This window comes from Dipodomys merriami, unplaced genomic scaffold (genome assembly GCF_024711535.1).
Source record: "Dipodomys merriami isolate MVZ:Mamm:240054 unplaced genomic scaffold, mDipMer1.0.p SCAF_1, whole genome shotgun sequence".
In the NCBI taxonomy this organism is placed as follows: Eukaryota; Metazoa; Chordata; class Mammalia; order Rodentia; family Heteromyidae; genus Dipodomys; species Dipodomys merriami.
In genome coordinates, this window is record NW_027202270.1 from 89,175,147 (window position 1) to 89,188,821 (window position 13,675).

Sequence of the window (13,675 nt, forward strand, 5' to 3'; positions counted from 1 at the left end):
CTGCTGCCGCGGCGGCGGCTGCTGGCAAGGGTTCAGGAGTGTCCAAGTTAAAAAATCTTAAAAAAAGAACACTTGGACATTCTGCCATCCTGAGTCCATTTATTGTTGTAACATATTTATGAAAAGGGTTTCCTGAGCTTACACCATACCACTCCTGAGCTGCAGATTCCTAGGAATGTCACATATGTAAGACATTGAATCCATTTTGCTATTGTTACATATTTTATATATAGAATATTAGCCCCTACTCCAGCATCTTAAGATTTCTAGAGTAGAGAGATTCACTCCTCCTCCTTTAGTCCTCTGTCCACTGAAGAGGTTCCTGGTTCCTTTAATGCAGATTTTGTGATCCTGCTATCTGTACAAGACAAGGCTGAGGAGGGGTGGCACGAACACCTTTGTGTGTGTGTACACCGGTACCAGGGCTTGAACTTAGGACGTCTTTTTCTCCTTTAGCTTTTCCACTCTGGGCTGGTGCTCTTCCATTTGAACCACTCATCCACTTCTGGCCTTTGGCTTGTTAATTAAAATTGAAGATTTCACTAATTTGTCTGTCCAGTTGGTTTCACACTTCCAGTCCTAAGCTCTCAGCCTCTTAAGAATCTAGGATTACAGGTGTGAGACAGTGGCGCTTAGCAGCATGAGCATTTTTTATTCGAATTTTATTCCATTTGTTCACTTAATTTTCCTATATTTTAGTTAACTTTGGAAATTTATAATTTTATAGACATGGATCCATTGCTTGCATGCTTTTGAAGCAGTTTGAATTTGTTAATGGTAATAATGAACATTTAAATTATCTGCATGTTTCTTTTTATTCCAAATAAATTTTTATGGCTTTTCATTTTTTTCCTCTCCTAGGCTAACCCAGACATATTTATGTCATTAATTCCCTTTAAAAAATACATTGGTTTGCTTGGTTGCATTGTCCCTGATCTTATATTGAACAATTATCCAGCTCTATTTTTGTTCTTTCTCCTTCTTTCCTCGTCCTTTAATTTTATGGTGTTTTGTTTTGATTTTTCTTTTTCTCACTTCTGGAGTCAAACAAATACTAAGAAAGTAGGAGAAAGGACAAGAACTAAATGTGACACGGAAGAAAGCAAAGATCAGCATACATCTCTTCTAGGCTCAATTTTTCTCCCTTTAAAAAAAAGGTTATGTTGAAAAAGAATTTTCTGAATGTTTATTGAGTACAAATTCCTGCAGTCTTAGTAGGACTAAAGAAGTCTTTCTATAGAAATAGGCTTCAACAAAAGATATGTTCATTCTCCTAAATTAGTTTATATTTGTTAAAATGTTTTTCTACTCTTACCTAACATATTTTATCCAAATGTTTTAATATAAAAGATTGGTTCTTACCTACAGTCACGATTTTAACTCTCAAGTATTTTGAGGGCTAAATATAAAGTGGTTGGTACAAACTGAAGTAAATATATTCATTTAAAGACTATTTGAAGATGTTTGTTCATTCTGCCATGTTTAAAAGCATCAACTTCTGATGTTAGGGAAATGAACCCTAAGACATGTATTCAAATGTTTTTTTCTTTCATGCGATTGTTTCTAACACATTTATAAGATTATTACTTTGTTGCTTTGTATGTCCCTCCCCCACGATATAACCCCTGCTTTCACTCTATTTGATGTCGTTTAAATAGGGATACAGGTAGAACCATTGCAACAATGTGATGTACAAGTCATTATTTTGAAAACGAACTTTACAACTTTGGTGGGGGCGGGAGGAGGATTGGGTGGGAGTGTGGGGGGTGGGAGGATGGGAAGGGATGGGAAAGGGAAACAAAAGAGGAGGCTACAATGCTTGATAAGAAATGTACTCATTATCTTGCCATGTAATTGTAACGCCTCTGTACAGTATTTTCACAATAAGAAAAGAAAAAACCCAAAAGCATCAACTTCTTATCAAAAAACTAGATCCCACATGCATTTCATGAAGTAAGTGTTCTTTTAGTAGTGTCAAATGCTGTAAATCTTTCCTCTTCCTGATCATCACCTCTACTGCAAAATCACTATGTACACCATTTGCATTATATTCATCAAAGGTGTCTTCTCCACTGTAATTAGAGTTAAGAATATAGTATAATGTGGCTGGATGCAAAGTCTTCCATTATCTGAAACTCTACTATCTTTGAACAAGTATTACTACCTTTGTTTCCCATGCTTTCTTTAAATAATTTTATTATTATATTTTTCTGATTCTAATAAAAAGAATGATTTTATTGGTGTTTTACTATTGTTCTTTGCTCTGTTAAATTTGCTAAATATCATAATGAATAATTTTTAACTTTTTTACTCTCTTTTGAAAACCTTGTTCCTAAGATAGCCATCAATTGTTCTGAATTCCCTGAGACAAACAAGAATATTCCTGCTTTTAGTAAGATACATATCAAACGTATTTGATTGTCTTACTTATCTTTCATCTTGAAGAAAAACATAAAAAGTACAAGTAACAATGCTAGGCTGAAAAGTCCTTTTTATATCAAGTATTAGAAACCGATTACTATAAATTACTTACTAAGTGACATATATAATCATAAGTTCTTCCAATGAATTCCATTAAACACCTTATTATAATAAAGAGAGTCTTAAGATAACTTATTTTCTTAATGTTAACATGAAGACCCATGATATTAAAGTATCTTCTGAATGCCTAGGAGAGAGGAAATTACCATCACCATATCTTTATACCTAAGTGAAACATTTTGTTGCTATTACTCAAAAACAGCTAAACCATGTATACTATTTGACTAAGACCACAGATATTTGTCCATCTTCAGTAAAAAGAAACAAAAACAACACAACCAACAGTTCATCAGAAGTGACTTCTATATAAAACACAGCAGGTGGAACAGAGAAATTTCTAGGAAAGATTATATATTTATTTTATTTTATTATTATAAAGGGATTACAGTTGTATAAGTCAGGTAAATAGTGTATTTGGGGAAAGTAATTTTACTAAAAACATTCTTTCTCCAAAATGCCTCTCATTTTCTTTTTTCTTTTTTCATTTAATTATCAAGGTGATGTACAGAGGGATTACAGTTACATATATAATGAGTACATTTCTTGTCCAACATTGTTACTCCCTCCCTCATTTTTTCCTACTTTCATTCCCCCTCATCTTTCCCATCCCAAGTTGTACAGATCATTTCCAACATAGTATGTTATGAACATTGTTGTTGTTCTGGTTTACCCTTTATCCTTTCTCTCACCATTTTGTGTTGCCCTTCCCTTCCCCAAATTAGATAAATGCATACACAATACCAAGGGTACCAAAATCAAAACAGTGACAACAGGGGAGAAACCAAAGGTGTGTGGGGGAGGGGAAATGAAAGAAAAAAACTAAAACATCAAAAACCAAAAAAACACCCCTCTTGTTTTCATATCTTGGAATTCATTTCAGTTAGCATCATTCTATATGATCAGATGTACATAGCTATTGAGCTATTGTGATCCTCTGTTAGGACTATCCTATGTAGGGAGCCGAGGCGAGACTCCGCCCACTCCCTTGCAGCTTTGAGGTTTCCACCCCAGACGGTGCTTGGTGGGAGGCCTGGGCTGTGCGCGTGCACGAGCCAGGTAGAGTTCCCAGCCAATCCCATGACACCTGGTGACGGTGAAAGGCAGGCGACCAACAATAGAAAGACCCGTGCTCCAATTCCCTATATAAGCGGCTGTATTTCGGGTGCACGCTCTCTCGCGCCCAAGCTCTCCTACAACTAAAAGGCTCTCCAATAAAGCGTGATCTGAGAAGACTCCTGGTGTGGTGGTCGTTTTTCCTCGCTGGTCGAGTAGGCGGTCTCTACAACTGGTGCTGAAACCCGGGAACGAACCTGGGACGGGACCCGCGCGAGAGGCCGAATTGGAGCCAGAACTCAACACGCGGAGAGGGGACGTCGGTAAATATCCCCCGGTATGCTGTTCACTGTAGATTTAGATATTTATTGGTTGCTTGCATTGCTTCTTCCCTTGTGGCTTGTCTTTTTGATGGTGCGCACTTGCCTCGAGGAGGGAGGGTTTGATTTAATCCAGGAAGGATGCAAAGTACTAACATGGCATCAGGATAGTCTATCAGAGTCAGCATACAGGAAGGGGGAGGAAAATAGGCCTAAAAGAAAAAGGGAAAAAAGAGAAAAGGATCCTAAAGAATTAAAGCAAGAGGGGCTGCAGCCCTCACAAAAGGAGAAGGGTTTCAGAGAGGAGGGGGTCTCAAGGAGACTCCCTTGCCCTTCTTTAAAAGCAAACCGGTTCTCAGCCCTACATGTGGAAGGGCGGGACCAAGAATATAGTAATCTTGTGAGTGACTCAGAGGAAGAAATGTTAGAGGAGGAGGGAGAGCAGCTCGATCCAGCTGATAGTGAAGAGTTAGAAGAGGCTGCGGCGGAGCACGTGGCAGACAGATATGGAGGGTGGTGCCCCCTAGGGGTGGGAGTACCGCAGCAGCCAGGGAGAGGAAGCGGAGCTGCCCCTCACTCGTCGGCCCCCCCCGCCGTGCCCGCCGGCAGGGAAGAGTCACTTTATAAAAGAAAGAACCTGGTCGCGATTAGCGGCCGCCTTTCCAGTTTTTGAAAACCCCTGTTAGGGAAAGATTTCCAAAAGTACGGATTGTCCATTATATGGATGATATCTTGTTGGCTGCTCCCTCGGTAGAGACTCTTCATAAGGTGTTTGGGCAGGTAACGGAGACCTTAGCTAATAAAGGATTAATTATTGCCCCTGAGAAGGTTCAGCAGACTAGTGTTGTTCAATTTCTGGGAACCATTGTTTCTCCTACTGAGATTAAACCACAAAAACTTTCCATTCGAACTGGTCATCTTAAAACACTTAATGATTTTCAGCAATTGGCAGGAGATATTAATTGGATAAGGGGGTTTCTTAATCTCCCTCGGTCAGAGTTGTTACCTTTATTTGCTATTTTGGAGGGCGACCCTGAAGTCACCTCCTCTAGATCCCTGACACCTTTAGCACTAAATTCCCTACAAAAGGTTGAGGCAGCTTTGTCTAGGGCTCAACTTTCACGGGTTGATTTAAAATTACCTATTGATTTATGTATATTAAAAACAAAAAATTATCCCACGGGGGTTCTTTGGCAAAATGGCCCCTTATTGTGGCTCCACGGCAATTCTGTGGGAGCAAAAACTGTTCAATATTTTCCTGAATTAGTGGCTAAACAGGCAATTTTGGGTATGAAGTATTGTTTAATGCATTTTGCAAAAATTCCAGATAAATTAATTATTCCATACACCCGTGAGCAAGTTGAAATTTTAGCAGCCACAATGGATATGTGGGCAATTCTTGTTTGCTCATTTCCAAATGTAATTGATAATCATTATCCTAAGCATCCTCTGCTTGCCATAGTTAACAAAAATTTAGTGTATTTTCCTGTTGTCACTTCAAAGGAGCCCTTGGTTGATGCTCTGACCATCTTCACGGATGGATCAAAATCTGGACAAGGTGCCTTTTTTGTTCAAGGACACAAACAGCCGGTAGTTTTTAATTTTCGGCCGAATGTCCCACAGGCTGTTGAATGTTTAATTGTGCTTGAAGTTTTTAAAAGATTTGATCAACCTTTTAATTTATTTTCTGATTCATTATATGTTGTAAATGCCGTTGCTTCTCTTGAAGTTGCTGCTTCAGTTAAGCAGGCCAGTACAATTTCTAATGTTTTGTTACAGATTCAATCCCTTATCTTAAACAGAAAACATCCTTTTTATATTGGACATATTCGTGCCCACTCTATGTTGCCGGGCCCGATGGCAAAGTGTAATGATTTGGTGGACCAGGCAACTCGGGCTGTGGCTCTGGTTGCTGCTGATCCTGTAGAATTGGCAAAAGACTTTCATAGATTGTATCATGTACCTGCTAATACCCTTAGGAAAAGATATAATTTGTCCAGGCATGTGGCAAGAGATATTGTTAAAGCCTGTAAATCTTGTGTCACCTTTCTTCATCCTCCCCATGTGGGGGTAAACCCCAGGGGGTTGAGACCAAATGCCCTATGGCAAATGGATGTTACTCATCTGACGGAATTTGGTAAGTTGAAATATTTACATGTGTCTGTGGACACCTTTTCTGGTGTCATTCATGCCACACCTCTGGCAGGAGAAAAGGTGTCTCACGTCAGAATACACTGCTTAGAAGCTTGGGCAGCTTGGGGAAAGCCCCTTAGACTTAAGACGGATAATGGCCCTGCTTATACTTCCCATGGTTTTCGCGCCTTTTGCGCACAAATGCAGGTTGCCCACACCACCGGATTGCCCTACAATCCTCAAGGACAAGGTATAGTGGAAAGAGCTAATAGAAGCATAAAAGAAATGCTTCAAAAACAAAAAGGGGGAGTTGCTGAGTCCGCGTCCGCCAGGGAAAGACTTTCTCTTGCGCTCTTTACCCTTAATTTTTTAATTCTAAATGACAATGATCAGTCTGCCGCAGATCGGCATATGACAAGAGACTCCATGGATACTAAAGACATGGTCATGTGGAAGGATGTTATTAATAATAAATGGTATGGACCGGATCCGGTAATAACGAGATCCAGGGGAGCTGTTTGTGTTTTTCCACAGAGTCAAGAAGCACCTCACTGGGTGCCAACGAGACTGACCAGGCCGGTGGAGACTGCAGCAGAACCCGCTCTTGAAGATGCAGCTGATCTTCCTGCTGTTAGCAACAGTGCTAATAGCAATCCCTGTGATAGCTAAACCAATGATGCTGTGGGCTGTTACAATTTACTGACTGGATTGCCTCTGCGGTGTCCTTTTCCAAAGAGCGGGTGGGAGTCGGAATGTTTTTAGCCTGCTGCTTGGGAGAATGCGTGGTCTGCCTATGGTTGGTCTGTCGCCTTCGAGCCCAAACCAGAAGGGACAAGGTTGTTATCTTGCAAGCATTAGCCGCTTTGGAGAGTGGATCCTCACCCCAGATTTGGCTGTCGGCCCTAAGAGGCAGTTAAGCCTTACCATTCTGCATAGCCTTAGCACCCCGAGGGATCAGGGGATCCCATTGCACCGGGACAGGTATGCAATTTGCAATTTGGGACAGGGTGCAAGGCAAGTGCACTGCACTTGAGGAGATGGTTCTCATCTCCTCAAGAAGAGCATGCTGGGTTGCAAGTGGGTTGATGCCCAAGATCCCACCTCTGCAAAAAAGGCATCGGACGGGCCTGGTCATCACTGGGGAAGGCGCGCCCCTCAGGTGAAGGCCAGTGCAAGGTCCTCTCATTAATGTCTTAGACAGAGGCCCAACCTCTACTCTTACCTGTTGCCATAAAACAAAGAAGGGGGAACTGTAGGGAGCCGAGGCGAGACTCCGCCCACTCCCTTGCAGCTTTGAGGTTTCCACCCCAGACGGTGCTTGGTGGGAGGCCTGGGCTGTGCGCGTGCACGAGCCAGGTAGAGTTCCCAGCCAATCCCATGACACGTGGTGACGGTGAAAGGCAGGCGACCAACAATAGAAAGACCCGTGCTCCAATTCCCTATATAAGCGGCTGTATTTTGGGTGCACGCTCTCTCGCGCCCAAGCTCTCCTACAACTAAAAGGCTCTCCAATAAAGCGTGATCTGAGAAGACTCCTGGTGTGGTGGTCGTTTTTCCTCGCTGGTCGAGTAGGCGGTCACTACAATCCTAGACACATTCTAATTATTACAAATTAGGGAAACAGTGGAGCCTATGGTTCTATATTGTTCATCTAGTATGATTTTTTTCCAAGTCTTTCCATTTCCTTACCAATGGGGTGATGTCATTCTTTCTGAAGGAAGCATAAAATTCCATTGTGTATATATACCACATTTTCTTGATCCATTCACCTACAGATGGACATCTAGATTGTTTCTATGTCTTCCCTATGGTAAATAATGCTACAATGAACATGGTTATGCTGGTAGCTTTAGTATGGCCTTGTTTGTGGTCATTTGGGTAAATGCCTAGGAGTGGGATTGCTGGGTCACAGGGGAGCTCTAGGTGTAGTCTTTTGAGGAACCTCCATACTGTTTTCCAGAGTGGTTGAAGCAGTTTACATTCCCACCCACAGAGTAGTCCTTTTGGCCACATCCCTGCCAGTATCTGTTGTTATTAGATTTCTTGATAATGGTTATTCTAGCTGCGATAAGAGCAGATCTCAATGTGGTTTTTACTTGTATTTCTTTTATGGCCAGAGATGTTGAGCATTTCTTTATGTGTCTTTGGCCATTATTTCTTCTTCAGACAAATCTTTTTTAAAGTCTTTAGCCCACTTTTTTTTTCAGTAGAGCACTTTATGTGTCTTAGAACATGATATAATTTGGTTCCCATGAAGAGTTTTCTGAAGTGCAATTTCTTTTTCTTTTTTATTAATTTTTTTATTGTGAAAATACTGTACAGAGGGGTTACAATTATATGAGCAAGGTCATGAGTACATTTTCTTTAGCCCACTTATTAATGGGATGGTTGTTTCTTTGAGGTTTTGTTATTGGTGGGATATATATATATATTATATATAATATATGTATATATATTATATATAATATGTATATATTATATAATATATACACATATATATTATATATATATATATATGTAGTAGAGCATGAACTCTGGGCTTGGACGCTGTCCCTGTCTTCAGTCAAGGCGAGCACTCTACCATTTGAGCCACATGCTACTTCCGGTTTTCTGGTGGTTTATTGGTGATAGGAGTCTCACAGACTTTCCTGCCAACACTGGCTTTGAACCCTGATCCTCAGATCTCAGCCTCCTGAGTAGCTAGGATTACAGTCATGAGTGACCGGCGCCCAGTAATTTTAATTTTTTGAGCTCTAAGTGTATTTTAGATATGAGGCCCTTGTCTGTTGTAAGGGCTTTCTATCTATCTTTTTAAGCTATGTCCTTTGCCATGTAGAAGCTCTGCAGTTTAATGCAATCCCATTTATCTAGCCTTTCTTTGATTTCTTGTGTTTCTGGGTGCTTATTAAGAAAATTTCAACCTGTGCTAAGGAGCCCTAGTGTTTCTCCTGGTCCTTCTTGTAATGTTTTCAGGGTATCTGCTTTTACCTAGAGGTCTTTGATCCATTTGGAGCTTGTCTGGTGCAGGGTGATATAGAAGGATCTAATTTGTTGAAGAGGCTTTCTTCCATCCTATTTTTTTTTGGCTCTCTTATCAAAGATTAAGTGAACACAGGTCTGTAGTTTCATTTCTGGGTCTTCAGTTCTATTCCACTGGTCCTCGGCCCTGTTCATATACCAGTTCCAAGCTGTTTTTATTACTATGGCTTTGTAATAGAGTTTGAAGTTTGGTATTGATATGCCTCCAGCACTGTTCTTCCTGCTAAAGGATTATTTTTGCTATTTGGGATCTTTTATTGTTCCATATGAATTTTTGGATTGCTTCTTCTATTTCCTTACAGAATGCTATTGGGATATTGATGGGTAATGCATTGAATTTGTAGATAAGCTTTGGCAGTACTTCCATTTTCACAATGTTAAGCCTCCCAATCTAAGAGCATGGGAGGTTTTCCCACTTCCTTAAATCTGCTTTAATTTCCTTTTTTATGTTTTTAGAGTTTTTATCATAGAAGTCCTTCACTTTTTGGTTAATTTCTTGGTATTTTTAAAAATTCCTCTAATTTTCATCAGTCCTTCTTTATATTTGCTCCTCAGATCAAAACCCTTGACACCATAACCCCAATTGTTTTTTTTTTTTTTTTTGCCTCTAGTGACTTCCTGTCTGAACTTACTTAGCTCTATGGTTTACACAGCTCTGATTTTGCCAACTTAATATTCTGCAATAGATTCCCATTGTCTATTCACACACGTACAATCACATTACTTGAAAGGTAGGACCTGAATGACAAATCCTAATTAATATTCCATACTCCCCAAAATTTGCCCCCAACTATTCATCTCGAGTGCACTGCACTAGTAAAACACACTCCCTTCCTAACTGAAGGATTCCCCTTAGAAAGCAGTCATCTTCTCATCTGCTAGTTCCTGCTGCTACTTTTGCTGTTCCCTATTACCTTTGTATTCTACACCCTGTCTTAATCATGCCAATCTTAGCACTTTCTGCATTGTGAATGACTTAAAGACAGGAAAGGATCATTCTTTCATTGCAGCTACCCAGTCAACAATACTGAGATAGTATTTAATTGATGGTTGAAGCATCAAGTCAGAGCTTAAGCAAATGAAAGCAAACATCGATCTTAAAAATACTTTATTCAATTGTTTAATTAAAACTTAAAATGACTACAAGTTTTTTGTTCTTCAAAAATTATAGTAACAAAGGGAAACAAAGGAGGAGGCTACAATGCTTGATCAGAAATGTACTCATTATCTTGCCCATGTAATTGTAACCCCTCTGTACAGTATTTTCACAATAAAAAAATTATAGTAACAAAAAATCTCCAAGTGTAAAATATAAAACAAACCATTGAGATAATTTATTTCAAAGAAGAACCAATTCCAAGTCTTATTATTTTCAGAATTTCCTGGAATAAGCCACTCATTTACTGAATTTATATTCCTGTAATATTGAGTGTTAATATATGGTATGTATTATTGTTGATAAATGGGCAAAGAATTGAGTTGGTAACATACTAGACAAACATTCACTGGCTTCACATTTAGAAGGTGGTAAGTGATGTATCACCTAATATATAATGACATATTCAAATTTAATAATCAGAAGTGTGGCAAAACCCAAATTACCTGTGTCAGAAGATGGATGACTTCCCATTAGCCACATTTTAAAATAATGTTTAGATTATACAAATAGGAGGGCTTTTCATTTTAATTGTCTATAAACATCAGAAATTAAGTCAATTTTACATACATAAAATAAATTTTAAGCAGGTGCTGCACAAACATATGAATAATAAGGATATCCATTACTTTTTACAATGAATTTCTTTTGTATAACATGTTCTTTTTTTTATTGTGAAAATACCGTACAGAGGGGTTACATTACACGGCAAGGTAATGAGTACATTTCTTATAATTGTTGCCTCCTCCTTTGTTTTCTTCCCATCCCTTCCCATCTCCCCCCCTCCTCTTCCCCCTCCCTCCTTTCCCCTTTTCCCTCCCCCATCCCCCCTTGCCCCCCGTCAAAGTTGTAAAGTTAGTTTTTGATATAATGTCTTGTACAACTTATTGTTGCAATGGGTCCACCTGTATCCCTATTTAAACAATTTGTTTTTTTTCCATTCCCCTAGCTACAACATGTTCTTACACTCTGTCTCTCTTGCTTTCTCCTGTTGGCATGTGTAGATAAATGCTGCATACATGTTTAAATATGTATGCATTTACATACTCAAGTTAATGATTATGTATTTTAAAGATACTAAATACCATGCATAAAGAATTTTTCTTATAATTAACAATAAATGGAAGAAAAGAATGGAAGATGCTGTTAACCAACAGAATTATAAATTAAATAAGCATATGCCAGGAGCTTGTGGCTCACACCTATAATCCTAGCTATTCAGGAGGCTGAGATCTAAGGGCTGAGAATTCCCAATTTATATTAACTCAAATATGCCATTCGTGCATGATGATCTCATTGATTCTCATTCCTGGATTCATTAGTTGCCTATCCATTCCAACTACAAAATCAGTATGTATGGAGATCCTGTGGCCATTTGCGTTGCACACAGAGAGCAAGACTCCCTGGATCACCAAATGTGTCCCCATTTGTGGTTAAACAAACACAATCTCTGCTTTTCTGTTTCATAACTCACTGAAAACAACTTGTCTTCTTTTGAGGGTGACTTAGTACCATGTTTCCTGTGTGTGTGTGTATATGTGTGTGTGTGTGTGTGTGTGTGTGTGTGTGTGTGTGTGTTTGTTTGTTTGCATGCCTGTGTGCATGTGAATGCACACATGTGTTTTAGTTGCTGATCTTGCTATTTAAACTGGCACCTAAGAATAGGGTTGAGGTGCTATCTAGCGTTCTTAAGTGCAAGACTAACACCAATGCATGTGTCACAGATACTTTGAGTTATAGTTCTTTGGGTTTTAAGTAAATGCAAATGAATGAAGAATAAACTTTAAAGTTTTTTTAAAACTAGAAACATACATAAATTAAAGCTATGTATGAAAAAGTGGACAATTGGTATGAGATGCTCATAGGTAACTGTTATCTACCCTCAGAAAAATGGTTCAGTATTCATTAATTCAATGTTCACAAAACTTTGTTGATTATAGTTCCTGCAAATAAAAATAATCAACTGCATATCATATCCATAGACACACAAAATTGCATGCTCTGATATGAAGGTTATCCAATTAAATGATTAATAAATAATGCTCAACAGGCACTGGTGGCTGGTGCCTACAATCTTAGCTACTCAGCAGGCTGAGATCTGAGGATCTCAATGTGATATCAGCCCAAGCAGGAAAGACTGCAAGACTCTTACCTCTAATTAACTCTTATCTCCAATTAACCATCCAGAAGTAGAGCTGTGACTCAAGTGGTAGAGTACTAGCCTTGAGCAAAAAAGTTCTGGAGAATATCAAGGCTCTGAGTTTAAGCCTCAAACTGACACAAAAAATAAAATAGAAAAGAGATAATTTAAAGAAAAATCGCTTTTTAAAATTATAAAACAGTGGGACACAGGTGGCTCATGTCTTTAATCATAGCTATTTCAAAAGCTGAGATCTGAAGATTACATTCAATGCTAGTCTGAGAAGACAACATTGTGAGGTTTTTATCTTTGACAACAAACAAACAAACAAACAAACAAATAAATAATAAATACAGAAGTGGAGATGTGGCTGGAATGGTGAACACTAGCAACAAGCAAAGAAAAAAAATTAAGCTGGGCACCAGTGGCTCAATCCTGTAATTCCAGCAACTAAGGAGGCTGAGATCTCAGGATTTCAGTTCAAAGCCAGGCCAGGCAGGAAAGTCCATGAGACTCTTATCTCCAATAAACCACAGAAAACAGGAAGTGATGCTGTAGTTCAAGTGGTAGAGCATTTACCTTGAGCTGAAGGGCTAAGGGACAGCACCCAAGCCTAGAGTTCAAGTCTCATGACCCCCAAAAAAAGAAAACCCAAAATTAAACAACAGCACAAGGCATTGAGTTCTAGGTCCAATCTCAGCCCCAAAATAAAACAAAATAAAAACAATATGCTATGAAAAGTAAAATAACAATTCTTACCCCAAATCAATATGATCTAATCAAACTGAATACAGCATACTGTTTTAGTAAGAGGAAAACAAAAAAAAAAAGACACCCTTTTAAGATTATCTTGAAATAGTTGTACAGAGGAGTTTCAATATGACATGTTCTTTTGTATAGTCAATGCAATGCAACTTGATCAGGATCATCCCTTCCATCATTCTCTCTTATTCCAGTCCCACCTGTCTCTTCAAGTTTCCTAGTCCCATTTTTACATATGTACATTGAGTATTAGGACTGTGTTCATCCACCAAGCTTTTCTCCATTTGTCTGTCCCCTATCCTTGGCTACCACTCCACTCAGACATATTGAAGCTTCCTGGTGTTCATTTTGTTAAATTATTATTGATTTTTTCAAGGAGTGACACATGGAATTCCACTTCTTAGTATACCGTACTTTAGTCAGACTACATGTATGTACATATGGCCCTGCATGTGTTTTCATGTTTATAGTTTATATCTAATATCCACATATGAGAAAAAACATGCATACTTTTTGCATACTCTGAGCCTG